Below are 27,265 nucleotides of genomic sequence, written 5' to 3'. Positions count from 1 at the left end.
GGCACTATGGTAATACAAATAATAATAATTAATACTAATAATGATTGTAACATGATTTAGTCTGATCTACACAAGCAAAATCAAACCATATTATAACAAGGTGGAGACACAACCATACCTGTATTTGTAGTGCAGACAAAGCGATAGATGGGAGTAAGGGCATGGACACCCTTATAGAACCACTGAAACACTGCACTATTCTACAGTAATGGTTCCCAAAACCATAGTGAATCAATGGTAAGACATTGTGTTCAAAACAATAAAGCTAGAATAATTTTATAAGGGCCTTTTTGAAAACCAAAGAGCCTCTGAAGCTAAATAGGATGCTAACAGTGGCGAAGCAGTATTTTGTCCAGTAGTATGTTTGGTTCAGGTTTATATTTGCGAGTATCAGAAATAAAGAGGTTTAACCCAAAAGCCTGTGTCTGGTTATGTTTTAATATGTCATTTGACATTAATCATAAGATATACAGTTACTTCATAAAAATTACACCTGATTATGGAACCATTATTCATAATGATGGGCACTCATTCCTACCAAGAGCCCCCTTAAAGTCAGAGGATCTTTTCCTGTCAGGGCTCACTGATGCAAAGGTTTCATAACCAGACCTTAAATAATTGGAGAAGGGGGTTAAAAGCAATTTTGCTTGCTTTCAATTTCATGCAAATATTGTGAGTTCAAAACTCAATCTGAACACAAATGTTATGGGGTTCATGTCTTGCTTAGAAGACACTAGGAAAAGATGTATAGAGGGGAAAAGAGGAAAAAACCATGAAATAGGTGAAAATAGGAGCAGGAATTTTGGGAAAAGAAGCAGATATGGGAGAAAGAAAATATTTCTGTATAAGTCATACTTCATCTAAAATTCTTTTTAAAGGAGTATAATTGTTTGTGTCCTTTAGAATTCACCTTCATGTTTCAGTGGTACAGACTGCTTCATATTGCAGAAAAGAAAGTCTAAGACATATGCAAATACTTAAATAATTGTACATTTAGGTTTGTTATTGCCTTTGTTTTGATTGATGTGAGAGTGCGCACCTCATTGCAAAGTAATGCTTTTAACTTAAATCAAATCAATTTCAAGTGAACATGTTTTACACATTTAAGCTCAATAGTTCGGAAAAGCATTTCCTAGAAAACAGTACTTCCTTTAAACTATGGAGTGAACAAGTCACTGGATATGCCTGCATGTCTCAGCTAGTGAGCATTTACTTGTATTGTCTTGAAATGGCTACAAGTTTAGGGCTCACGGGGCAGCTGTAGTCTTAATGAAGTGGTTAATGATGTGTGAATTATAGATCCTGACAGCCCCTTTAATAAAATCAACAGGGCTGCATCCACGGTCGACCATGGCAGATAAGTAATGACAATACTGTCTGTTTAACATAACGGAGTATCTTTGAGTAAAGCACCCTCTTGCATGGTAGTACTGAAAATTTCTAGTCAACACAAAGAAGAACGTGAGCAATGAAGAACAAGCTGATACACATGCACTTCATTTCTATGTAGTCTGGGATTCAAATGCACTAGCCACAGGGTATTCACAAAAGAAGCACCATATAAAGCAATGTTATGCATTGTTATTGTAACTTTGCTTTTCTGTGAGATTCTCTCTCGAAGTAAAGAACTGCATAATGCGTAATGAACTTTAATAGTCAAACCTTCACTGTCTGTTTTCTTCTTCTTTTTTTTTTTTAAGGCACATGAAGTTTATCTTCCTAATAGCTTCCAGTGACCCAGTTGTCTTCCCAGAGCACTAACAGATTTGGAATGTGATAACACTACACTTATAGAACAGTAGGTACTCTGTGTGTGGCAAGGGATTTTTCCATGCACTTAGCCAATCAGGAAAGAATGAACCTTCAGGAAATAAAAGGTCTTTTTGCATTTATTTTGGTGGTCAGGTTTAGGGCCTGCTAACCATTCAAAGAATAGCCCAAATGCTCTTCTTTGACATGTATTCCCTGAAGAAGCTTCTGGATTTATGTTCAAATGAACTGCATCCAAACACCTGTGATTCTGATCTTGAGCAGAAAATCCAAGTCTGCCTTTTTTATTACTATTTGTGTGCAGGTGCATTTATTCCTTTGAAAAGTTCAGGGAATTATTTGTCTAACTCTAGCTTAATTGAGTTAGATATTGTAGCAAAGAAAAGGAAAAAGAACAGAGTGCATTCAGTAGCCTACACAAATATTTTATTTTGTTCCTAGAGCTCAGACAGTAGTTTAAGAAGCTGGGAGCCTTCTTTCAGCTGTGAGTCTTTTCAACAGTCTGAGGAACAAATGCTTTCCAGACTGTGGGTCTCTTCGGGGGTGGGTTTTTTGGTTGTTTTTTTGTTTGATTGTTTGTTTTTGGGGGGGGAGGGAGGTTAGTAATATTTGAGGTCACACGTATATCAACCACTGCATGAGTTACATAGACTTCTCCCCACCCAGCCTACGTTCCATGTATCTTGGTTTGCAAGATCAAGACAAGGCATTAGGTGTCGTGCTGCACCTGGCACACAGGGGTCCCGATTCTGATTCCCACCCCCACCCCAAACCTACTGTAATGTAAATGCTAAATAATAATCCTTAACTTCTCAGTGTTGCCACCCTCACCATTGGAAAATCATGAGTCAGACTCCCCAAAATCACAAGATTGGCTATGAAATACCTAGAAGCTGGAAAAGCATTGAAATGCAAATGAACATCCCACTTTGCTTTAGAACTCTTATAGAAAGCTCTCTCATCAGCATCTTTAAACTGAGTAGGATTTATTTAGCCCATTTGTGTAGTTGTGAGCATATGGATTGGTAAAACAAACCTGGTCTGGTGGACGTGAAGGGGTATGAATAGAATTTTTCATTAAGGTAAGGAGGCTAATAGTGATAAAGCCTTCTGCAATTATCATTTACAAAGCAAACAAAACAGAACTGATTGCTTCCGCAAGCATAATCAAACCATTCAGTAAGTTCCCAGAAGTTCAAAGTCAACTTTCATATGTTACTTTAAGCAGTGTCCATATTAGAAAAAATGGGTGTTGGTATTCTCTTAACCCAGACATAAAGACTTTCACACACACCTTATCCTTGCACCTTCTGATTCCTTTTTCAGTACTTGCCAACCCCCACACTCGTTCCTACCATAAATCCTACACACACATACAAATCTTCCCTACATGGGTATCCTGGCTGCCAGCATTCCACCAAATTCAATTTCCACCCCTCTCCTTCAGCACCTCCTAAATACAATTCCATCCCCTCAAATCTCATTGCCCCCAGAACCTGTAGACAACTATCCAGTCCATTTTCTCACTCCACATGACTTACTTCTGATCCCTGATATGAGTTCAAAGGTCCTGCCTCATATATGACAGTCCAGGCCTATTGCCATGAATTTCATATCCCTGTCCAAGAACTCCACTTCACCTTTCCCACAAATTAAGCTGAGTTTACCATTTGAAACAGATTTTGAAGGGAAGACATGTTGTAGAGAAACTTGGCCCAGCAGTAGAGTCATCATTTTCCCACCAGGGATAAAGTGCTGATATGATGTTTTCAGTTATTGAGATAATGCAGTCATATCTACTATAGACTTTTCCAGTCCAGAGTTAAACAACTTTGTAGTTAAAACAATAGCATCCAGTCTACAATATTGCTTCTGCCCTTGTTACCAATAGTGGAACTGCACCAGCAATGGTGGGAAATTTTAGGAAAGCAAAGCTAATGCAGTCACTATCTCATAGAGATCCTGAATCTATTCCTGTCTGTAATGCAGATGGCAATTAGAGCAAAAAGGAGTGCATCTCATTTAAGGGACCAGATTCTGCCGCCCTCACACATGCTGAGTAATGCTATACTCTGCAAATAAACACTCCATTAACTTCAGTGGGATTCCTTGGGGAGTAAGGTAATACTGATCCCGAGAAGGGTGTCAAAGTAGGGCCGTAAATGAACAGTAATCAGGATAGGAAAACAAGTAACAACAAAACAAAAGGAAACCTGAGTCTTTTCATTAAACTGAAATCAGGCCCAGCAATACACTTTTTTTGAAGTTCTAGAAAATTCTGGTTAACATATATTTTTTTTAATTTCTCCATGACCTTATGCTTCCTGACTTTGCTCAGAAAACCAATCTGAGGCACCAAAATATCACAAAAAATGTTGTACTTTTTGTATTTCTTGCCCATCAAATTTAGGAAGAACTAGAATGTGCATAAGAGAGGCCTGATCACACATGATTTCCAATCTCATTTCTAGACCAAAGAGATTCAGAAAAGCTTAAGATAAGCATTGGGATTTTTTGAGTGCTTCTCTGAGTCAAACCTTCAAGCCTTTTGAGGTTTGCTCACAGCTAATAGGAATATCTTGGTCCTTTCAGCAACTCATAAATTGACAGTGCTTTGGGGGAAGAGAAGCTACTAAATGATTCAATGCTAAATTAGAAAAGCTAATATTAATATCAGCTGAAAATGTGTTTTAGGGATTCATAAATCATATTACCTAATTGGCGAGAACACTCTTTCCCCCGTTTTTAAAAAACCCTCTTTAGATCTTAAAAGTGTAGTTTTCTACTATTGCAGCTTGCAGGAAAACAATCATTGGATAAGTAGCTCTTGCATTTACTAATTGCAGACATTGCTTAAAGGTTGGAGCGGGTAGATATATTACCAAAGGACAATATTTTGTGATCAGAATAAAAAGCTCTATATGGAGATGAACATCTGTGATACTGTATGAAAGATGCAGGGATTCTGTTTTAATGGGAGAATAATTATCTTATTTTTAATATATATTGTATGCCTATGGTTGGTTGGTTTGTTGTTGTTGTTGTTGTTATAATTTGTTGTCTTTTGGGACTGCTGGGGAGGGAGGCCAAGTACAGTTGTTGGCCTGGGGATTTTTAAAATAGAGTCCCAGTGATATCAGAGCAGTCCACAGATCACTTATAGACTTAGTAAGGCCCAGATCTATGGCTCATGTAAATTGCCATAGCACCATTAAAGTCAATGGAAATATGCTGATTGATGCCAATAGAAGATCTTGTCCTTGGAATTCATTCAAAACCTGCTACACTGCACCTCTCAGAGGAAGATATTGACAGCTATTTGCATAGTAAAATGACCTGATCAGAGCTCTAGACAGTTCTCATTTTCTAATTCATAAATTGTTTGAAAGGAAAGTGCTTGATTGATTGCAGCCAGTTTATTGATATTCAGAGCTGTTCATATTGCAGGAGTTTACGACAAACGGCATATCACTATTAAACCCTTTCAAAATAAAGCATTTCTTATTGTCTGATGGGAGTTTACATATTAATAATATAATAGTAAAAGACTAGAAAAAAACCAGATTAATTACTGTTGTACTTTTGAAAGAAACATGACATAGAAATACCTACAGAAGTGTCCTGTCCAATCCTGCAATATAAAGTAAATGGCATCTCCCAGAAGTACTCAGCACCTTGAAGGATTGGGTTCTTGGTTTGTATTACAAATCTTCTGAAAAAAGCAAACAAAATAAAACAAAATACTCTAAAATGGATTCAGATTCATTTTTGTTGTTGTTCAGAGTCCATGGAAACTCTGGCTTTCAGTTTGAAACAATCAATAAATCAAATACAACATCACAAGTTGCAGAGCATTCCCTGGGAAATGTGCCTCGTTGTTTCTACCATGTCATTTAAAACTGAGTTCTTTGTCTTTGGCTTGATGAGTAAGTATAAAAGCAATTCCAAAGCAAACTGTCAGATAAAGCAAACTCATTTCATGTCCTATAATGACAAGGTCGAGCACCACATAGAACCACTTTTAGATTTGCTTTGAGTAAGCTCAGATGAAGAAAAGCTTGCATCACAATAAAAAAGAGACATTGAAGGGTTTGGATGAGTCACATTCAGCCTCACCTGAGAATACATGTAGATAAAAGAGTGCAGCTTTGATGGAAGCACTGGTGAATTGGTTATGTTTTCATAATGACTTCTTTACATTATTGAATACAATGGGAACTTTAAGGCCAACTGAAATAATAGTTTCTCATAAAAAATTAACAAAGAATTTATGGAAATGTAGCAAAAGTCCCAAAGCAATTAGCTTAGATTTCTCTAGAGTCTGAGAAAAGCCTGGATAATTGCAGGCAGAAACTGCATAAAGTGGCTATTTTCATTATCACAGGATACAGAAAGTCCATTTTCATCACAATGGGACATAATGATGTTAAAGCTAACATGGAGATATGTTTAAAAAGGTTGAGACATAGTTTACAAAATGGTTTGATTTACGTGACTTTTGAGATCCATATTAAAGACCCTTCTTAAAGGGACTATGGAGGTTTTACCTACTATTTTCAAAGACTCCTGCATATTAGGAGGAAAAAAATAGATTGCTGTTTCAGGAAGCTAATTACCAACAGGCTGCACAAGAATAATTTAATTTGTCCTTGAACTGGAAAGAGCTGAATTGTACTGCAAATTAGCACATGAATATACATTTGAAAGCACCCATTATGTATGTTTATAGGTTCACCTATAAACTTGTGTATTCTTGTGCTGAATAGCTCTGAAACAGAGCAATTCTGGCCCTGAAGGATTGCACCAGAAGTCGACCTTACAACCCTAACAATGCTCCATAGTGTACCTGTAGACATATCCTAAAATCGTCTATTTTTGTTGGTTTTATATATAGTATATGCAGGGTATTTTGGTTACTGTTCTCTCTGTGTGAAGCACTCTCAGCAATCAATAAGAACTTTTCACATGAGCGGGATAGCTATATTCTGGTTGGTTGCCTTCACTCAAATGGTTTATATTAGGTAACACAAGCAGCCTTTCAGAAGTGCTCTTTGCTGTGTCACACACACTGATCTCGATAGCAGAAATTGCTACACCAATATTGCACTCCAGTGTAATATTTACACCCCAGTGCAAATCTCTAGTGTAAACAAGCGTAAGTCACTGGTACAGTGGTTTTCCTCAGTGCAACACCAGTATAACTACATCAGCGTAACAGCACCTGCCGTTAATTTAGGTCCCGCTTCTCATGGAGTAAACAAAGTCCTGTATATACTTATACATGACAATAGAAACTTTGTTTTATAATAACTTTGCATAAATTACATTCTCACCATGATAACCTCTAATTAATATATTTATTAGCCAGAAGGCAAAACAAATCATATATTTTAATTTGGAGACAATTAACATGTCTCCAAACATTGCCCATATATGTATATAAAAATACACCCTTCTCCATTTATGTATATGTAGGCAAGTGTGTTTGTAGTGTCAAAAGAATTGTGCTATCACACAGTTACCTTAATTCTTAAATAATATATAATAAATTACACTTATATGCAATGCTTACAGTATTTCAACATCTGGTTAATGTTTTGATATCTTTTTTAAATTAAAAATGGTCTTTAAAAATAAGCTGGCCAGAAAACAATGTTACTCACTTGGGAAAGAGTTTGCTTGAAACCATTCTACGTATGCCTCATTGACATTAAACACCCTTGGACCTGAAGCTTCTGGATGTTTTAGATACTAGTAGGTCAAATAAAATTATTGCTCAGGGGGTAGTTTAAATCTACTTGTAACATGTTTTGATTTACAGATTATAAATTCAGTTGAGCAGCAGAGGAACATATTTGGGGAATCGCATAAACAAATACTGTGGATTAACCTAAAGTGACACATTTATTTAAAAATCTGCCTACTACTTGTCCTCATTGATTAAATGCCCTTAAGAAAGTGAGTCTGATGAAATGGAAGCCATTAGCATTCAGCACACCTCCTCCACTCCTTTTGATGGTTGACACATTCCCTAGAGTGGGAGATTGGACGGCTGATAAGCTAACACTGAATTATAAACACTTTGTGGAATGTCACTGGCAAATGAAAGATCTACTGTTTTGCTTGCAAAACAACAGTATGCCTTAAGACCACAAAAATGGGACATGGTGCAGAATTATTTCATCCTCTGTGCTCAGAATAGAAATATATATATATATCATGCATGCATTTTTATGGCACAGATCAGCTCATAGTGCAGCACGGCTTGTTCTGAGGTACAGTATCATTGATCAGGAAAATAAAAGTGTCTGTCTATGACTTTTTCAACGTTGTCAGAAACTCAAAGAAGCATGGTGTGATATCTCCATTGTATGTGCTGGTGAGGGACTTTCGGAAGCTGGGTTGGGAAACAGGGAATGGGCAGGGGAAAAGCCTGCCTGCCTTGGGATTCAAACTGAATAAAGAAGAACAGGAGTACTTGTGGCACCTTAGAGACTAACAAATTTATTAGAGCATAAGCTTTCGTGGACTACAGCCCACTTCTTCGGATGCATACCGTGGCTGTAGTCCACGAAAGCTTATGCTCTAATAAATTTGTTAGTCTCTAAGGTGCCACAAGTACTCCTGTTCTTCTTTTTGCGGATACAGACTAACACGGCTGTTACTCTGAAACTGAATAAAGAAACTGTGCTTAAACTTTAGTAGCCGGTGTGGACTGGGTGAAAACATTTTAAAACTGCTTTGAAAAAAATGTGTTCTCCTTTGACATGAAGCTGACGAAATCCCTAGTTTGGGATGCATGCCCTTAGAAACCCATCTAAAGAGCCACAGACCACTGGGGTCATGTACAAGTTCACTCACAGAGCCAAATGTTTGGGACTGATGTTTGGTGTAGACTTAAAAGTTAGGCTAATGTAGTTACATTGGTGAAGGTGTACATTGGTCACCTGAGCTCCATAGCTATGTCGACCTAACCCTTGATATAGATGCAGCTATGTTGATGGAAGAATGCTTCAGGGAGATGATGTTCCTGCAATGATGGAAAAAACCCTTCTATCAGTGTAGACTGTACCTATGCTGTGGAGTTATGCCAGCATAGCTATCCTGAAGTAGCTAAGCCAGTGTAGTCTCTATATTGTAGACAATCCTGAGAGTCCCTACTCTGTTCCCATATCTATTCTAGCGACACCATCAGAGGACCCAACCACATCAGCCACACCTTTAGGGACTCATTCACCTGCACATCTACTAATGTGATATATGCCATCATGTGCCAGCAATGCCCCTCTGTCATGTACATTGGCCAAACCAGACAGTCTCTAAGTAAAAGGATAAATGGACACAAATCGGACATCAGGAATAGTAACATACAAAAGCCAGTAGAACACTTCAATCTCCCTGGACATTCTATAACAGATTTAAAAGTAACTATTGAACAAAAAAACTTCAAAAACAGACTTCAAAGAGAAACTGCAGAACTAAAATTCATTTGCAAATTTAACACCATTAGTTTGGGCTTGAATAGGGACTGGGAGTGGCTGGCTCACTACAAAAGCAACTTTCCCTCTCCTGGCATTGACATCTCCTCATCAATTATTGGGAGTGGACTACATCCACCCAGATTGAAGTGGCCCTGTCAACACTTGTTCTCAGCTTGTTAGGTAAGTTCCTTCTCTTCATATGTCAGTATAATAATGCCTGCATCTGTAATTTTCACTCCTTGCTTCTGAAGAAGTGGGTTTTTTACCCACAAAAGCATATGCCCAAACAAATCTGTTAGTCTCTAAGGTACCACTGGACTCTTCATTGTTTTTGTGGATACAGAGTGGTTTGAGGATGGTTTCTATGAGTCCTACTATTTCCTCATTCAGGGTATGTCTACACTACGAAATTAGGTCGAATTTATAGAAGCCGGTTTTATAGAAATCGGTTTTATACTGTTGATTGTGTGTGTCCCCACATAAAATGCTCTAAGTGCATTAAGTCGGCAGACCATGTCCACAGTACCGAGGCTAGTGTCGACTTCCAGAGCGTTGCACTGTGGGTAGCTATCCCACAGTTCCCACAGTCTCCACCACCCATTGGAATTCTGGCTTGAGATCCCAATGCCTGATGATGCAAAACAGTGTCGCAGGGGGTTCTGGGTACATGTCGTCAGGCCCCTCCCCCTCCGTCAGAGCAATGGCAGACAATCGATTCACGCCTTTTTACCTGGGTTACCTGTGCAGACAACATACAATGGCAAGCATGGAGCCCGCTCAGCTCAGCTCAGCTCAGCTCACCGTCACCATATGTCATCTGGGTGCCGGCAGACGTGGTACTGCATTGCTACACAGCAGCAGCTAATTGCCTTTTGGCAGTAGATGGTGCAGTATGACTGGTAGCCGTCATCGGCTATCTGGGTGCTGGCAGACGTGGGGCTGCATTGCTACACAGCAGCAGCTCCTTGCCTTTTGGCAGTGGATAGTGTATTACAATTGATATCCGTCATCATCATATTCCTCAGTGAGTTCAATCAGAGGCACCTGGGCAGACATGTTTTGTCTCCTGGAGACTCAGTCCTGCCGACAGTCCTATTGAACCATCTTGACGATGATGGCTAGCAGTCGTAATACAGCATTTTCTGTCAAGCACCCAGAAGATGCCGATGGCTATCAGTCATGCTGCACCATCTGCTGCCAGCTTAAGATGTAAAAAATAGATGGACCAGATTTGTTCTGTATTCATTTGCTTCCCCCTCCCTCTGTGAAATCAACGGCCTGCTAAATCCAGGGTTTTGAGTTCAATCTTTGGGGGGGGCCACTCTGTGTGACAGTTGTTTGTGTCTCTCCCTGATACACAGCCACCTTTGTTGATTTTAATTCCCTGTAAGCCATGTCGTCACTTGCCCCTCTCTCCCTCCCCTCCCTCCGTCAGGCAATAGTTTCGCGCCTTTTTTCAGCCCAGATGCCGTAGCACTGGAATCATGGAGCCTGCTCAGATCACTGTAGCAATTATAAGCACTATGAACACCACACGCATTGTCCAGGAGTATATGCAGAGCCAGAACATGCCAAAGCAAAACTAGGCGAGGAGGCGATTGCAGCGCAGTGACGAGAGTGATGAGGAAATTGACATGGACATAGACCTCTCACAAAGTACAGGCCCCAGCAATGTGCAAATCATGGTGTTACCGGGGCAGGTTCATGCTGTGGAACGCCGATTCTGGGGCCGGGAAACAAGTACAGACTGGTGGGACTGCATCGTGTTGCAAGTATGGGACGATTCCCAGTGGCTGCGAAACTTTCGCATGCGTAAGGGCACTTTCATGGAACTTTGTGACTTGCTTTCCCCTGCTCTGAAGCACCAGAATACCAGGATGAGAGCAGCCCTCACAGTTGAGAAGCGAGTGGCGATAGCTCTGTGGAAGCTTGCAACGCCAGACAGCTACCAGTCAGTCGGGAATCAATTTGGAGTGGGCAAATCTACTGTGGGGGCTGCTGTGATCCAAGTAGCCAATGCAATCAAAGACCTGCTGATATCAAGGGTAGTGACTCTGGGAAACGTGCAGGTCATAGTCGATGGCTTTGCTGCAATGGGATTCCCAAACTGTGGTGGGGCGATAGACGGAACCCATATCCCTATCTTGTCACCGGAGCACCAAGCCACCGAGTACATAAATCGCAAGGGGTACTTTTCAATGCTGCTGCAAGCCCTGGTGGATCACAAGGGATGTTTCACTAACATCAACGAGGGATGGCTGGGAAAGGTACATGATGCTTGCGTCTTCAGGAACTCTGTTCTGTTTCAAAAGCTGGAGGAAGGGACTTTCTTCCCGGACCAGAAAATAACAGTTGGGGATGTTGAAATGCCTATCATTATCCTTGGGGACCCAGCCTATCCCTTAATGCCATGGCTCATGAAGCCGTACACAGGCAGCCTGGACAGGAGTCAGGACCTGTTCAGCTATAGGCTGAGCAAGTGCTGAATGGTGGTGGAATGTGCATTTGGACGTTTAAAAGCGTGCTGGTGCAGTTTACTGACTTGGATAGACCTCAGCGAAGCCAATATTCCAATTGTTATTGCTGCTTGCTGTGCATTCCACAATATCTGTGAGAGTAAGGGGAAGACATTTATGGCGGGGTGGGAGGTTGAGGCAAATCGCCTGGCCGCTGATTATGCACAGCCAGACACCAGGGCGGTTAGAATAGTACAGCAGGGCATGGTGCGCATCAGAGAAGCTTTGAAAACGAGTTTTGTGACTGGCCAGGCTATGGTGTGAAAATTCTGTTTGTTTCTCCTTGATGAACCCTCCCCCCCCTCCGGTTCACTCTACTTCCCTGTAAGCTAAGCACCCTCCCCTCCCCCCTTCGAGCACCGCTTGCAGAGGCAATAAAGTCATTTAGGGTGACCAGACAGCAAGTGTGAAAAATCGGGATGGGGGTGGGGGGTAATAGGAGCCTATATAAGAAAAAGACCCAAAAATCAGGACTGTCCCTATAAAATCGGGACATCTGGTCACCCTAAAGTCATTGTTACTTCACATTCATGCATTCTTTATTAATTCATCACACAACTAGGGGGATAACTGCCAAGGTAGCCCGGGAGGGGTGGGGGAGGAGGGACGTGCCGGGTGGGGTGGGGGAGGAGGGAAGGACAAGGACACACTGCAGTTTAAAACTTTAAAACTTTAAAACTTTAACTCTTATTGAAGGCCAGCCTTCTGATGCTTGGGCAATCATCTGGGGTGGAGTGGCTGGGTGGCCGGAGGCCCCCCCACCGCGTTCTTGGGCATCTGGGTGAGGAGGCTATGGAACTTGGGGAGGAGGGCTGTTGGTTACACAGGGGTTGTAGCAGCGGTCTCTGCTCCTGCTGCCTTTCCTGCAGCTCAACCATATGCTGGAGCATATCAGTTTGATACTCCAGCAGCCGGAGCATCGACTCTTGCCTTCTGTCAGCAAGCTGACGCCACCTATCCTCTTCAGCCTGCCACTTGCTCTCTTCAGCCCGCGATTCAGCCCGCCACCTCTCCTCTCGTTCATATTGTGCTTTTTTGCACTCTGACTTTGACTGCCTCCATGCATTCTGCTGTGCTCTGTCAGCATGGGAGGACATCTGGAGCTCCGAGAACATATCATTCCAAGTCCGCCGTTTTCTCCTTCTCTTTTCTCCTTTCTCACTAGCCTCTGTGAAGGAGAAACATTTGCAGCTGATGGAGGAGAAGGGAGAGGTGGTTAAAAAAGACACATTTTAGAGAACAATGGGTACACGTTAAATTTTGCTGTTCACATTACACAGCACATGTGCTTTCGTTACAAGGTTACATTTTTCCTCTTATATTGAGGGCCTGTCGGTTTGGTGTGAGAGATCACTCACGCAGTGCCAGGCAACAGATTTTGGCTTGCAGGCAGCCATGGTAAGCCACAGTCTTTTGGCTTTTTTAACCTTCTTAACATGTGGGAATGGTTTCAAATAGTAGCGCCCTCATTTCCCATACCAAGCACCCCTTGGGTTGGCCATTTTAAATGGGTTTGCAATGTAAAAGGAGGGGCTGGGGTTTCCGGGTTAACATGCAACACAAACCCAACTAACCCCCACACCCAATTCTCTGGGACGATCACTTCACCCCTCCCCCTACCGCATGGCTAACAGCAGGGAACATTTCTGTTCAGCCGAGTAGGAATGGGCACCTCTGAATGTCCCCTTAATAAAATCACCCCATTTCAACCAGGTGACCGTGAATGATATCACTCTCCTGAGGATAACAAAGGGAGATAAGGAAAGGATGTTGTCTGCATGCCAGCAAACACCAGGACCATACACTGCCATGCTTTGTTATGCAATGATTCCAGACTACGTGCTACTGGCCTGGCGTGGTAAAGTGTCCTACCATGGCAGACGGGATAAGGCAGCTCTCCCCAGAAACCTTTTGCAAAGGCTTTGGGAGTACATGAAGGAGATCTTTCTGGAGATGTCCCTGGAGGATTTCTGCTCCATCGCCATACACATTAACAGACTTTTCCAGTAGCTGTACTGGCCGCGATTGTCAGGGAAAATTAATCATTAATCATTAAACACGCTTGCTTTTAAACCATGTGTAATATTTACAAAGGTACACTCACCAGAGGCCCCTTGTGTGCCCTCAGGGTCTGGGAGCACGCCTTGGGTGAGTTCAGGGGTTACTGGTTCCAGGTCCAGGGTGATAAACATATCCTGGCTGTTGGGGAAACCGGTTTCTCCGCTTCCTTGCTGTGAGCTATCTTCATTGTCTTCATCATCATTTTCCTTGTACCCCGAACCCGCTTCCCTGTTGCGTGATTCTCCATTGATGGAGTCAAAGCACACAGTTGGGGTAGTGGTGGCTGCACCCCCTAGCATGGCATGCAGCTCAGCGTAGAAGCGGCATGTTTGTGGCTCTGCCCCGGACCTTCTGTTTGCCTCTCTGGCTTTGTGGTAGGCTTTCCTTAGCTCCTTAATTTTCACGCGGCACTTCTGTGCGTCCCTGTTATGGCCTCTGTTCTTCATGTCCTTTGAGACTTTTTCTAATATTTTGCCATTTCGTTTACTGCTACGGAGTTCAGCCAGCACTGATTCGTCTCCCCATATGGCGAGCAGATCCCGTACCTCCCGTTCGGTCCATGCTGGAGCTCTTTTGCGATCCTGGGACTCCATCATGGCTATCTGTTCTGATGAGCTCTGCGTGGTCACCTGTGCTCTCCACACTGGGCAAACAGGAAATGAAATTCAAATGTTCGCAGGGCTTTTCCTGTCTACCTGGTCAGTGCATCTGAGTTGAGAGTGCTGTCCAGAGCGGTCACAATGAAGCACTGTGGGATAGCTCCCGGAGGCCAATAACGTCGAATTCCGTCCACACTACCCCAAATCCGACCCGCAAAGGCTGATTTTAGCGCTAATCCCCTCGTCGGAGTTGGAGTAAAGAAACCGGTTTAAAGGGCCCTTTAAGTCGAAAAAAAGGGCTTCATCGTGTGGAAGTGTCCAGGCTTAATTCGATTTAACGCTGCTAAATTCGACCTAAACTCGTAGTGTAGACCAGGCCTTAGAGTTGCATGGATAGATATGTTCCTTGGTTTGTGTATTTTGAGAAGCATGTAGAAGGTATCTGGGGTGGGTTCCTGGGGGATGAGATGGAGAGTTTCTCTTGGAGTTGTTTGGGGAAGAAGATGATATCCTTAAATTCCAGGTTAAATTGTGGCATGGGGTCTTCTTTGAGCTTTATAGTAGATGGTGTTGGAGAGTTGTCAGTTGGCCTTGTTAACATAGTCATGGATGAGGACTGTGATGGTGCCCCCTTTGCTGGATTGATCACTACTGGATTGTGGTTGGATTTCAGGGAATGTATAGATGTCCTCTTGGTGTTAGAGAGACTGTGGTGGAAGTGATGTTTGTTAAGGATTTCACAGTCAATTTTTTTCCTGAAGCAATCAGTGCAATGATCAAAAGTATAGTGTTGTCCATTGTGGGGTATCCAGTCAGATGATACTTTTTTCTTGTGACTGTCAGTGGGGACATGGTAAATGTGGGTGATGTATCATTGTTGTGAAAAAATTATTTGAGGGGAAGTCAGTGGAAGAATTTTTTTAGATCTCCACATATTAATATAGTGTCAGGTTCTGTGGTGGGGCAGAAATTCTGTCCCTTGGAGAGTACAGATAATTCAGCTCTGGGTAGGGGCAGTCTTGATAAATTGATGATGTCAGGGTGTTGTGTAGTATTCATATGGTGAGTCATGCTTCTCTCAGAGGTGGTGTTCTGTGGGTTGTGGAGTTGTTGTAGTTGGTTCCACTTTTTGTTTTTGTGTTGGATGGCTCTCATAAGGTTTTTTTGTTAGTTGTTCTGGGTTTCTTGCATGATTTCCTGGTTAGTTTCCTGATTTTTTTCTTTCAATGTGTGGGAACATGTGGCTCCTTCTGGAGTATGTGAGGTACAATAATTAACTCCTCAGTTTTTTTTGACATCCTTCTGCAGAGTGTCAGTTCAGCATATTTGCAGTTGCATGTAGTGGTCAGAGGGTTATACATGGTAAGAACTCTGGGGATCATGTTTTGTTTCTCACATTTGCTGGGGAAATAGATGTCACTGATAAGTTTTGCTTCCTTTTTCTTCATGTTGTGAAATTTCCATTTCAGACAGCAAAATTCAGTATCTTCCATTGTTATATGCAGTGTTTCAGTAGCCATGATGGCCCCAGATATTAGCCTTTTTTTCCTCTTTCACTCATATGACTGGAGAGGTGTTAACTGGCCATTTCACCTTAAATGGTTCTTTTAGATATGTTAACTACTTATGCAAAACAATCTGTTCCACCTTATATTTAGCCATGACTCTTCCCAGACCTGAAGAAGAGCTCTATGTAAGGGTATGTCTACACTTAAACTCTTACAGCAGCGCAGCTGTAGGACCTCAGTATATACATTACACTGGGGGTTCTCCCATCAGAGTAGATAATTCACGTCCCTGAGAATTCTTCTGTCAACCTAGTACTGTCTACACCGGGGGTTAGGTTGGCATAGCTATGTCTCTCCGGGTGTGTATTTTTCACCCCTGAGAGATGTAGCTCTGCCCATGTAAATTCCCAGTGTAGACCAGCCCTCAGCTTGAAACCTTTTGTCTCCCACCAAGAGATGATGATCCAAGAAAAGGTATTACCTCACCCACCTTGTTTTTCTAGGGTCAATATAGGTTGCGCAGTATCTACCCTTGCACTGCATTGATCACAATACCTTTACCATGGCTTAACTCTATTTGAGAAGGTGGTGTTACTGTGTCACCATAGTGGGGTGCTTACATTGGCAGAAGACAAATTTGAATGTAGACACTTGCACAACTAGGTCGATGCAAGGTGACTTATGTTGACCTAACTTTGTAGTGTAGACCTGGCCCAAGTTTTGATCTATTTGTGAAGCTCTTACAGATAATGGTAATATAGAAAAAGTATAAGCTCATTGTGATTCTGCTGTCTCTCATCTTATTGCATTTTCACTTTTACACACTGTTAATATGATATGTACCCTTTACCTAGTGTTAAGTAATATATTTTCAAAATGGGAGCCTAGGTCCGCTGAATTATAAGATGAAGGTTTTTTTCAGGTTCTTATACCATACCAATAAACACAGGATCCAGGCACCGAATATGTAACAGCTTTTAACATCTATTAGGGTTTCTTACAATCCAGTAAGAATATTCATACAATATTATTTATTGCTTTAGAATGTGAATATGAAAATATTAAGGGTAACATAGCAAGAACTTAATAAATTCACAGTCCTACTACCATTTTTATTATTTGAGTTTTCTCCCATAAATATATCTATAGTTCCTGCACATAGGTAAGTTTTTGTGAAAAGTAGATATATTTGTTTGATAAAATATTTTGCAGTCTTTTACTGAACAGTATATACATACATCATTCTCTTGTGGAGCTAACAACATTTATATGCATTCATTATTGCACTGAGGCAATACTATGAGAATGAGAACATCTTACTTTTGGTCCAGTTTATTTTGTAGCCTTAGAGTGGTCCAAAATCTTCTACAATTTTCATCAAATCTTTGCCAGATTACCCTGGATCATTCATTAGTAACAATATGTCATCTACTTAATACATCTTTTTATGTTACTCTCCTTTGATAGCTGGATTCAATTTTATTGCAATAGCCATAATAGAGACCCAAGGAGACAATACACAGTTTTATTATGTTCCATGTGCCAACTTTATTGCTCAGAGTTATTTTACCATTACAGATAGTTTTAGCAGATATGCTTCAGTAAAACAAATCAGCTCATTTAGGATCTGATCCAAATAAGAGTCTTTCCATTGACTTTGATTACTTTGAATCAAGCCCTTAATAAAGGATGGACAAAAATTGAACTGTTTCAAAACCTGAAATAATATTTCCATTCCACCCTGTCAAATGATTTCTCTGCAAGCAAAGACATACAGTGATAGGCTAATTTAGCCAACTAAGAAATCACACTAAATAAAGCAATGTATCTAATTATTAAATCTTTGTAACTGCTTAAGTACTATTTAAGCAAAATCCTAATTTGCCCAATTAATTCAGTCTTGCATGTACACAGCATATAAAACAATATAATCCTAGGTCTATTAATGAGTTTCATGAGCTTAGACATGATAAATCATGGGAGTACAGTTGAGTTACCCCTCAAAGAAGCTGAAATCAAATTACAGCTGGGTGTACATACACGGTTGGGTGTATTTTATTATTTATAATGCAGGATGAAAATTCTTCAACATATTTTGAAAGAGCTCAAGAAAAAATCACAGTCAAGATACAAAAATTTAAAAATCTGCATGTTATACTTATAAGAAACACATGGGATCTTTTTCAGGGAAAAGAGCAATACGCCGCATTTATTGAGAATACAGCAGTTAGCATATGCTTTTCAGTCACACACACAAACCATGCACACAGTCCTGCCAATTGATGTTTATAGTTGCCAGTCCAGAGTCTGGATCAATCTAGTGGCCAGCCAGATTGGTCCGGGCTCTGTTGGTCGCGATCCGATGCTCCTGGAGTTGTGGCAAAATGAACCCAAAGTCCCATGGCCACGCACCCTGTTCTTGTAGTCTTTTTTCTCTGTTGAAGTCTATAGATTTTGCTATGTCAGTTTGTGATCGGTTATTCTTTAATTGGTGTTATCTTTTGATGTTAACATTCCAAAACACCTCCGAGAGGGTCATCCTGTCCTGGTTTCAATTTAATCAATTGTTTTGTCTTTAGGGGTGCCAGCCTCCACCTCAGGGTTGTCAATCTGCCCTTCCTTCATTATGGATGGGCGTTGATGGTTCTCTGGTGTCGTTAAGTCTCTTCACTCCTTCTTCCTTGACCATCTCGCTATAACAATGGCCTTCAAACCATATCTTTTCCTGATGCATACATTCTTCATTCACACAAACAGTCTTTTACAGAGATCTTCAGATAGGATAACATTTTGGAAAGGATTATATGGTTACTAAAGGGATTACAAAAGAACCTTCCACAAGAACCTTACACCTTAGGCCTGGTCTACACTATGACTTTAATTCGGATTTAGCAGAGTTAAATCGAATTAACCCTGCACCCGTCCACACAATGGAGCCATTTATTTCGAAATAAAGGGCTCTTAAAATCGATTTCTGTACTCCACCCCGACGAGTGGAGTAGCGCCAAAATCGATTTTGTCATTTCGAATTAGGGTTAGTGTGGCCGCAATTCGATGGTATTGGCCTCCGGGAGCTGTCCCACAGTGCACCATTGTGACCGCTCTGGACAGCAATCTGAACTCGCATGCACTGGTTAGGTAGACAGGAAAAGCCCCAGGAAAATTTGAATTTCATTTCCTGTTTGCCCAGCGTGGAGAGCACAGGTGACCACAGATAGCTCAGCTCATCAGCACAGGTAACCATGCAGGCTGATAATCGAAAAAGAGCATCAGCATGGACCGTACGGGAGATACTGGATCTGATCGCTATATGGGGAGAGGATTCAGTGCTAGCAGAACTTCGTTCGAAAAGACGAAATGCCAAAACTTTTGAAAAAATCTCCAAGGGCATGATGGAGAGAGGCCACAATAGGGACTCAGATCAGTGCCGCGTGAAAGTCAAGGAGCTCAGACAAGCCTATCAAAGGAGGCAAACGGTCGCTCCGGGTCAGAGCCGCGGACATGCCACTTCTATGCCGAGCTGCATGCAATTCTGGGGGGGGGCGCCACCACTACCCCACCTGTGACCGTGGATTCCGGGTTGGGGATAGTCTCATCAGCTACACCTGAGGATTCTGCGGATGGGGAAGAGGAGGAGGAGGAGGAGGACGAGCTTGCAGAGAGCACCCAGCACTCCGTTCTCCCCAACAGCCAGGATCTTTTTCTCAGCCTGACTGAAGTACCCTCCCAACCCTCCCAAGCCAGTATCCAAGACCATGACCCCATGGAAGGGACCTCAGGTGAGTTTACCTTTTAAAATATAAAACGTGTTTTAAAAGCAAGCGTTTTTTAATGATTACTGTGCCCTGAGGACTTGGGATGCATTCGCGGCCAGTACAGCTACTGGAAAAGTCTGTTAACGTGTCTGGGGATGGAGCGGAAATCCTCCAGGGACATCTCCATGAAGCTCTCCTGGAGGTACTCCAAAAGCCTTGCCACAAGGTTTCTGTGCAGTGCAGCCTTATTCCGTCCTCCATGGTAGGACACTTGACCAGGCCATGCTTGCAGCAAGTAATCTGGTATCATTGCCTGACAAAGCCTGGCAGCGTATGGTCCCGGTGTTTGCTGGCATTCAAGCAACATCTGTTCTTTATCTTGCTGTGTGATCCTCAGGAGAGTGATATCGCTCATGGTAACCTGGTTGAAATACGGGAACTTAATTAAGGGGACAGAGGTGGCCGTTCCTACTGGGCTGTTTGCCTGTGGCTGAAAAGAAATCCTTCCCTGCAGTTAGCCAAGCGCAGCGGGGGGAATTGGCCCTTTCGCATTTGGCTAGCAGGGATCTTCCCTGTTACCAGTCACGCGGTGGGGGGAGGGGTACAGCGATCATCCCAGAGAATTCATGGCGGGAGTGGGGGGCGGGGTGGTTAGTTTGGTTTCTGCAGGGATCTTCCCTGATACATGCCACGCGGTGCGGGGAGGGATAAAGCGATCATCCCAGAGAATTCATGGCGGGAGGGGGGGGCGGGGTGGTTAGTTTGGTTTCTGCAGGGATCTTCCCTGATACATGCCACGCGGTGGGGGGAGGGATAAAGCGATCATCCCAGAGAATTGGATGGGGGGTGGGTTAGTTTGTTTTCTGCTGCTGAAGGTTAACAGGAAAACCGCAGCAGTCAACGGGCTTTGCTTGGTATGTGGGAAAGGAGGGCGCAGAAGCCGAAAGACAATGGCTTACCATGGCTGCATGCAAGCTGAATTCTGTTGCCCAGACCTGCGTCTGTGATCTCTAACACCAAAGCCACAGGCACTCAATATTAAGATGGAAAATGCGACCTTGTACTGAAATCACATGTGCTATGTAATGTGAATAGTGTTTTTCACCATGAAAGAGTATAAGCATTGTTCTGTAAAATGTATCATTTTAAAAACTTCTCTCCTTTTTTTCAACCCTCCCTCCAGCAGCTGCAAATTTTTCAAGCCTCCCTCCTCCGTCCCGAAGGCTATCTCAGATAAGGCGGCGTAGAAAGAGGACGCGAGACGACATGTTCACGGATATAATGGAATGCACCCGCAATGAAAGAGCTCATTTGAATGAGTGGAAGGACACTGTATCTAAATTTAGGAAAGATGTCAGTGAACATGAGGTCATGAGGGACGCTCGAGATGAGAGGTGGCAGGCTGCAATGCTGGGGCTGCTGCGTGAGCAAATGGACATGCTCCAGCGTCTGGTGGAGCTTCAGGAATGGCAGCAGGATGACAGAGTGCCGCTGCAGCCGCTGTATAACCTCCCTCCCCCCTCACCATGTTCCATATCCTCCTCACCCAGATGTGTAAGAACGCGGGGGGGGGGGGAGGCTCTGTGCACCCTCCCACTCCAACCCAGTGGACAGCCCAACCAAAAGGCTGTCATTATATTGAATTTGTTCAGTGGCCTTTTACTTCCCTCCTATCCTCCTCCCAAACCTCACCCAGATTACCTTGTTGGTTCTCTCCCTATGTTTATAATCACTTAATAAAGAACACATGATTTTTAAACAATAGTGACTTTATTTCCTTTGAAAGAAAGCTGGGGGAAGGGGGGAGGGTGGGTTCCTTACAGAGAATGAATGAGTCAATAAAGGGGGCGGGTTTTCATGAAGGAGAAACAAGCAGAAATTTCACACTGTAGCCTGGCCAGTCATGAAACTGGTTTTCAAAGCTTCTCTGATGCACAGCGCTTCCTGGTCTGCTCTTCTAATCGCCCTGGTGTCTGGCTGCGCGTAATCAGCAGCCAGGCGATTTGCCACAGCCTCTGACACTGCCATAAAGGTCTCCCCATTACTTTCACAGAGATTGTGGAGCACACAGCAAGCAGAAATAACAATGGGGAGATTTCTTTGGCTGAGGTCAGAGCGAGTCAGTAGCGATCACCAGCGACCTTTTAAATGGCCAAATGCACATTCTACCACCATTCTGCACTTGCTCAGCCTGTAGTTAAACAGCTCCTGACTCCTGTCCAGGCTGCCTATGTATGGCTTCATGAGCCATGGCATTAAGGGGTAGGCTGGGTCTCCAAGAATAACTATTGGCATTTCAACATCCCCAACGGTTATTTTCTGGTCCAGGAAGTAAGTCCCTTGCTGCAGCCCTTTAAACAGAGTAATGTTCCTGAAGACGTGAGCATCATGAACCCTTCCCGGCCAGCCCATGTTGATGTTGGTCCCTTGTGATCCACAAGTGCTTGCAGCACCATTGAAAGGTACCCCTTGCGGTTTGTGTACTGGGTACCCTGGTGCTCTGGTGCCAAGATAGGGATGTGGGTTCCATCTATCGCCCCACCACAGTTAGGGAATCCCATTGCAGCAAAGCCATCCATTATGACCTGCACATCTCCCAGAGTCACTAGTTTTTGTAGCAGCACCTCAGTGATTGCTTTGGCTACTTGCATCACAGCAGCCCCCACAGCAGATTTGCCCACTCCAAATTGATTCCCGACTGACCGGTAACTGTCTGGCATTGCAAGCTTCCACAGGGCTATTGCCACTCGCTTCTCAACTGTGAGGGCTGCTCTCATCTTGGTATTCTGGCGCTTCAGGGCAGGGGAAAGCAAGTCACAAAGTTCCAAGAAAGTGCCCTTACGCATGCGAAAGTTTTGCAGCCACTGGGAATCATCCCACACCTGCAGCACTATGTGGTCCCACCAGTCTGTGCTTGTTTCCCAGGCCCAGAATCGGCGTTCCACGGCTATAACCTGCCCCATTAACAGCATGATCTCCAAAGCACCGGGTCCTGCGGTTTGATAGAATTCCATGCCCATATCCTCATCACTCTCGCCGCCACGCTGCCGTAGCCTGCTCCTCGCTGTCTGGTTTTCCAGGTTCTTGTTCAGCATAAACTGCACAATAAGGCGTGAGGTATTTACAATGTTCATGACTGCTGTCTTGAGCTGAGCGGGCTCCATGCTTGCCGTGGTATGGCGTCTGCACTGTTCACCCAGGAAAAAGGCGCAAAACGGTTGTCTGCCGTTGCTTCCTGGGGAGGGGGGAGGATATACCGAGAACCACCCATGACAATGTTTTTGGCCCCATCAGGCATTGGGATCTCAACCCAGAATTCCAATGGGCGGAGAAGACTGCGGGAACTATGGGATAGCTATGGGATAGCTACCCACAGTGCAACGCTCCGAAAATCGACGCTAGCCCTGGTACATGGACGCACACCGCCGAATTAATGTGCTTAGTGTGGTTGCATACATTCGACTTTATACAATCTGTTTTCCAAATTCGAATTATATAAATTCGGATTAATCCCGTAGTGTAGACATACCCTTAGTTTGCAATGCATACAAGAAGCAAGACCTTACAGCAAATACTGTAATAAAATCTTATCCTAAAACAAAAGGTGACCATAATCAGCCATAAGGACTATTCTGGTCTATTCCTGCCTTGAAATCAAAAAGGGAGGCTGGCAAAATGAAATCAAATCATACATTAATACATTTAATACATACTATGTTATTATAGCCGTCAATCATTATAACCTCTAATACAAATATAAAATCCTACTCCTACATGCAGCCCAGACATAGAATTGGTACATAGCAGTCAGAGACTGGGAAAGAGAGAAATATCTAGGAACAGAATCAAAACTTTGAAATTGGAACTGCAATGAGGAGTGAATACATTTTAATGGGTCAGAATGTCAAGGTTAGATGCACAAAGTTGGTCACATATGTTTTGCAGAAGCCTAAGTTATGAGCATAAATTGATAGATGTGTACAAATCACGTATTTGGAAAGGCACCAAGACAGGCGATCACCAAGCTTTCTACATGGAGGCATTTCAGAAAGGGCCATAAAAATGTATTCATGCTGCTCAATATACTTTGCTTTGAAAATAGTGGCCTAACCATTAATCTAATTTTGTTACCAGTTTTTACATAGATTAGCACTTACTTACAACCTCTTACATTTAGTAATGCCCCTACCCAACCAGCATCACAAAAGACATCCTAGTCTTAGTAAGATGTCTCCTACTAGTACTATATTCAAAAAGGCCAGTTGTGATTAAAAGTTTTATTTTCAGATTCATTACACAGTTTATTCTCTATGTGGAGCACATATTCTTTGACATTTCAAATTGTGGGGCTTAAAAAAAATGAGTGAAGTTTAATGTAATAGGTGTCTTAGTATGTAGTGAAGAAGGGAAGAAAGCTGATGAGAAAATGAAATGCTACTATAACTATTGCTATTGATGAACCATTTAAAATGTATTTAAATGATAATAGTTGGAAGGAGAAAGTGATCAGTAAAAAGAGACCGAACTAAAGAATGGTATAACATTTGAAAAAGTGTTTAACTCTTCTTTGCAGTTGTGACTTATTACAGTTCTTCAGCATTGCACTCCTTGGTACAGTCCTAGAAGCTAATAGGCACCTCATACATGTTACTGACTAAAGTCAACGGAAGCATCTGAGTGCTAAACACTTTTGAGTATTAGACAACTGGATTTAGAAGCCGAACTTTATTGAAACTCTTGGTCAGCATTCATAGATTCTCGCTGTCATTTAATGGCTCATGATCAAGAGAAACTCTTACTTTTAATTAGTTTAATTGGTTAAAGGTCCTGATGGAGTCACAGTTAGTGGTATGAAATTGAGTGAGCTTAACACTTCTTCCTTCTTTCATCTTTTCTTATCTACCTTTTTGCCTTAACCCTTTTTTTCTATCATTGTTTTTTTTGCTAGTCCTTCAAGATCCTGATTCAAAGCCCACTCGCGTAAGTGGAAGTCCTTCCATTAACTTCAAAGGGATTTGGATCAGGGCCCAAATGACATATTTTAAGCATTTGTATCAGGTATAAAGTTGATGTTTTTATTTGCTGTATGAAATTCCTTTCTAATTGAATCAGATGCATTTGGAAACTATAAAGTTGGAGATGGAAGGAAATTACACTATTACACTGTAAAGGATGTATTCCCTAATCAATGAGCATATTTAACTTCTGTTAATGTTAATGTAAGGGGACTGTTGCCCCTTACTAACATTCAGTGGAGGTGTTTTGGTTGGCTAGCTCCCAGCACTAAAAGGGGAGGGGTCAATGGGAAATCAGGACCCTGAGACTGACAGTCCCCAGGAACAATGGCGAGAGGCCAGCCTGATTGACAGGGTGAGCAGCATGACAGGAGGCCAGGGTGGGTCCCGTCCTCCATGTGAGTTGGAATTGCCTGGATCAGACTGAGTGGGGCCGAGCTAAGGAGAAGGTAGGGGCCCAAGCTGAGCTGGAAAGCAGAACCGGGCCAGATCCAGAGGAGCCAGAGACGCAGCCCAGGGAGAGCAGATCCTGTGCTGGGAGCAGAGCTGCAGTCACAGAGCCAGGTGTGATGAGCAAGTGGGGCCAGTCAAAGGGCCCAGCACAGAAAGACACCCCTAGCCAAGGGTCCTTGCAGGTCAGACTGGGAGGGGTACCTTAACCTGACGGGGGGCTGACGCTGGGAAGAAGGGTCCCACCACTCAAAGCCCAGAGGTGTGTGGCCACCACCATTGCAAGTGTCCAACCCGCAGCATCCCTGCAGCACAGCCAGGGCCTGAGAAGGAAACCTGGGCCCTACAAGGAACAGACTGTGAAGTGCCCTGATGTCCAGAAACACTGTTTGTGATGTTCCCTGCCACAGAGCGGGGTGATGTGTTTTCCTTTAACCTTTCCCATTTTTCCTTATTCTTTTATTTAGATTAATTGTTAATTAAACAACTTGTATTTGCTTTAAATTGTATGGAATAATCAGTGGGTCAGGGAGGTGCCCAGTGCAGAGAGAGTACCCCGGAGTGGGGACACCCTAGCCCCTGACCTAGGTGACCACAGCAGGGTTGGGGGTCGAGCCCCTCAGGAATCCTGGGCCCAGCCTTGTTGGGGTTACGAGGACTCTGCCACACAGGAGAGTGGAAGGGGAGTCCTCAAGGGCAGGGAGGCCTCTGGGTAAAGGGAGTGGGAGCGAGGACTCAGATCCTTTCGCTAGCCCACTTCACCGGGGTAGTGCAGAAGCCAGGAAAGTTCCCCACAATAGCAGGACCATTCCCCCGCTTACATTAACAGGTGTGTATTAGCTGGATAAAGGCTACTCTACATTAATATTAGTATTGCTCCTAGAGCACAGTTCTCATTGTGAGAAACAGATTCTGCAGCTTGATCATAAATGATATAATCCTCCAGGGATTGCCATTTTATGTTAGTGTTTTTAATTAGATTTGTTGTTGTTAAAGCACTAAGATCTAATATTTTACTCTCACATGTAATCACAGTCTTCAAAACATCTGAAAACAGGGAGTGGATGATACAATAGGTCAGGCAAGGGTCACCTGAAAGTCATTGGTTTGAAATTAGCTTAGCTTGATAGGAACTGAAAAGCATGTGTTGTAACCAATATTAGATAACACAATGATAAAAAAGCAGGCTGCTGGACTATACTACCCCTCCCATTGTTGCTTGGGAGATTTTCCTAAAAGTCTTAGTGAAGAGGCAGCCACTTTGATTCAATGCTGAGCCTGACCCCACGTATTTTAGTGAGGTCAGACAGAAGCTCAAGAACATAGCGAAAGCTAATTTTCAGTAACAGTTTATTTAATTCAGATTTTAGTGGCTAACAGGGATCTCCACAAACAGCAAATCTGAAATCAATGTATTATGAAATATCTTAGGTAGCTCTTTGTCTTAACACTCCTGGAATAAGGGGACCTTGGCTCCATCTTACATCCTGAGGTGCTCTAGAACCCAACATTTTTTCTTTGGAAGGTGCTACTAAAGGATGTGCAGTGTATGCTAGTGAGAGATCATAAACAAACACTACACAGTGCACATTTTAAAAGAACATTAAATCAATTTACAGAAATTACATCAGTTCATCGCCTCCTATTATTTAAAAAAAACTGCCAATAAGAAGCAACATATTGTGTTGTATGGTTCTTAGGGTATGCTCAGGTGTGGTATATGCTTACAATTCGTAATATGGACAGCATATGCAACTTTCCTGGGATAGGCAAAAGTGCATTGTAGCAATCTGAGACTAAATTCCAAATAAACTATGCCATGCAGTTAGCTTTAAACCACCCTTTATTGTACACTAGGACATTATTTAGAAATATGTTATATCAGTATGTTCTTGAAAGATTTACATATTTCAAATATTTCTAAAGCTGAACTGGCTAATATGCATCCTGTTACATTATTCCATTATTATAGTGCCTTTCTTTGTAAACACTATTTTTAAAGGGGTAGTAACTTGTCTTTAAAAATTCCCTCCAGGCTAAAGCTTAGTATAAAAGACTAGATTTCTGCCAATGAATGATGTTTTTTAAACTATTACATTTTATAAGCTAT

The sequence above is a fragment of the Chrysemys picta genome, chromosome 6 (genome assembly GCF_011386835.1).
Source record: "Chrysemys picta bellii isolate R12L10 chromosome 6, ASM1138683v2, whole genome shotgun sequence".
Taxonomy (NCBI): Eukaryota; Metazoa; Chordata; order Testudines; family Emydidae; genus Chrysemys; species Chrysemys picta.
Note: the sequence above shows the minus strand (reverse complement) of the source record.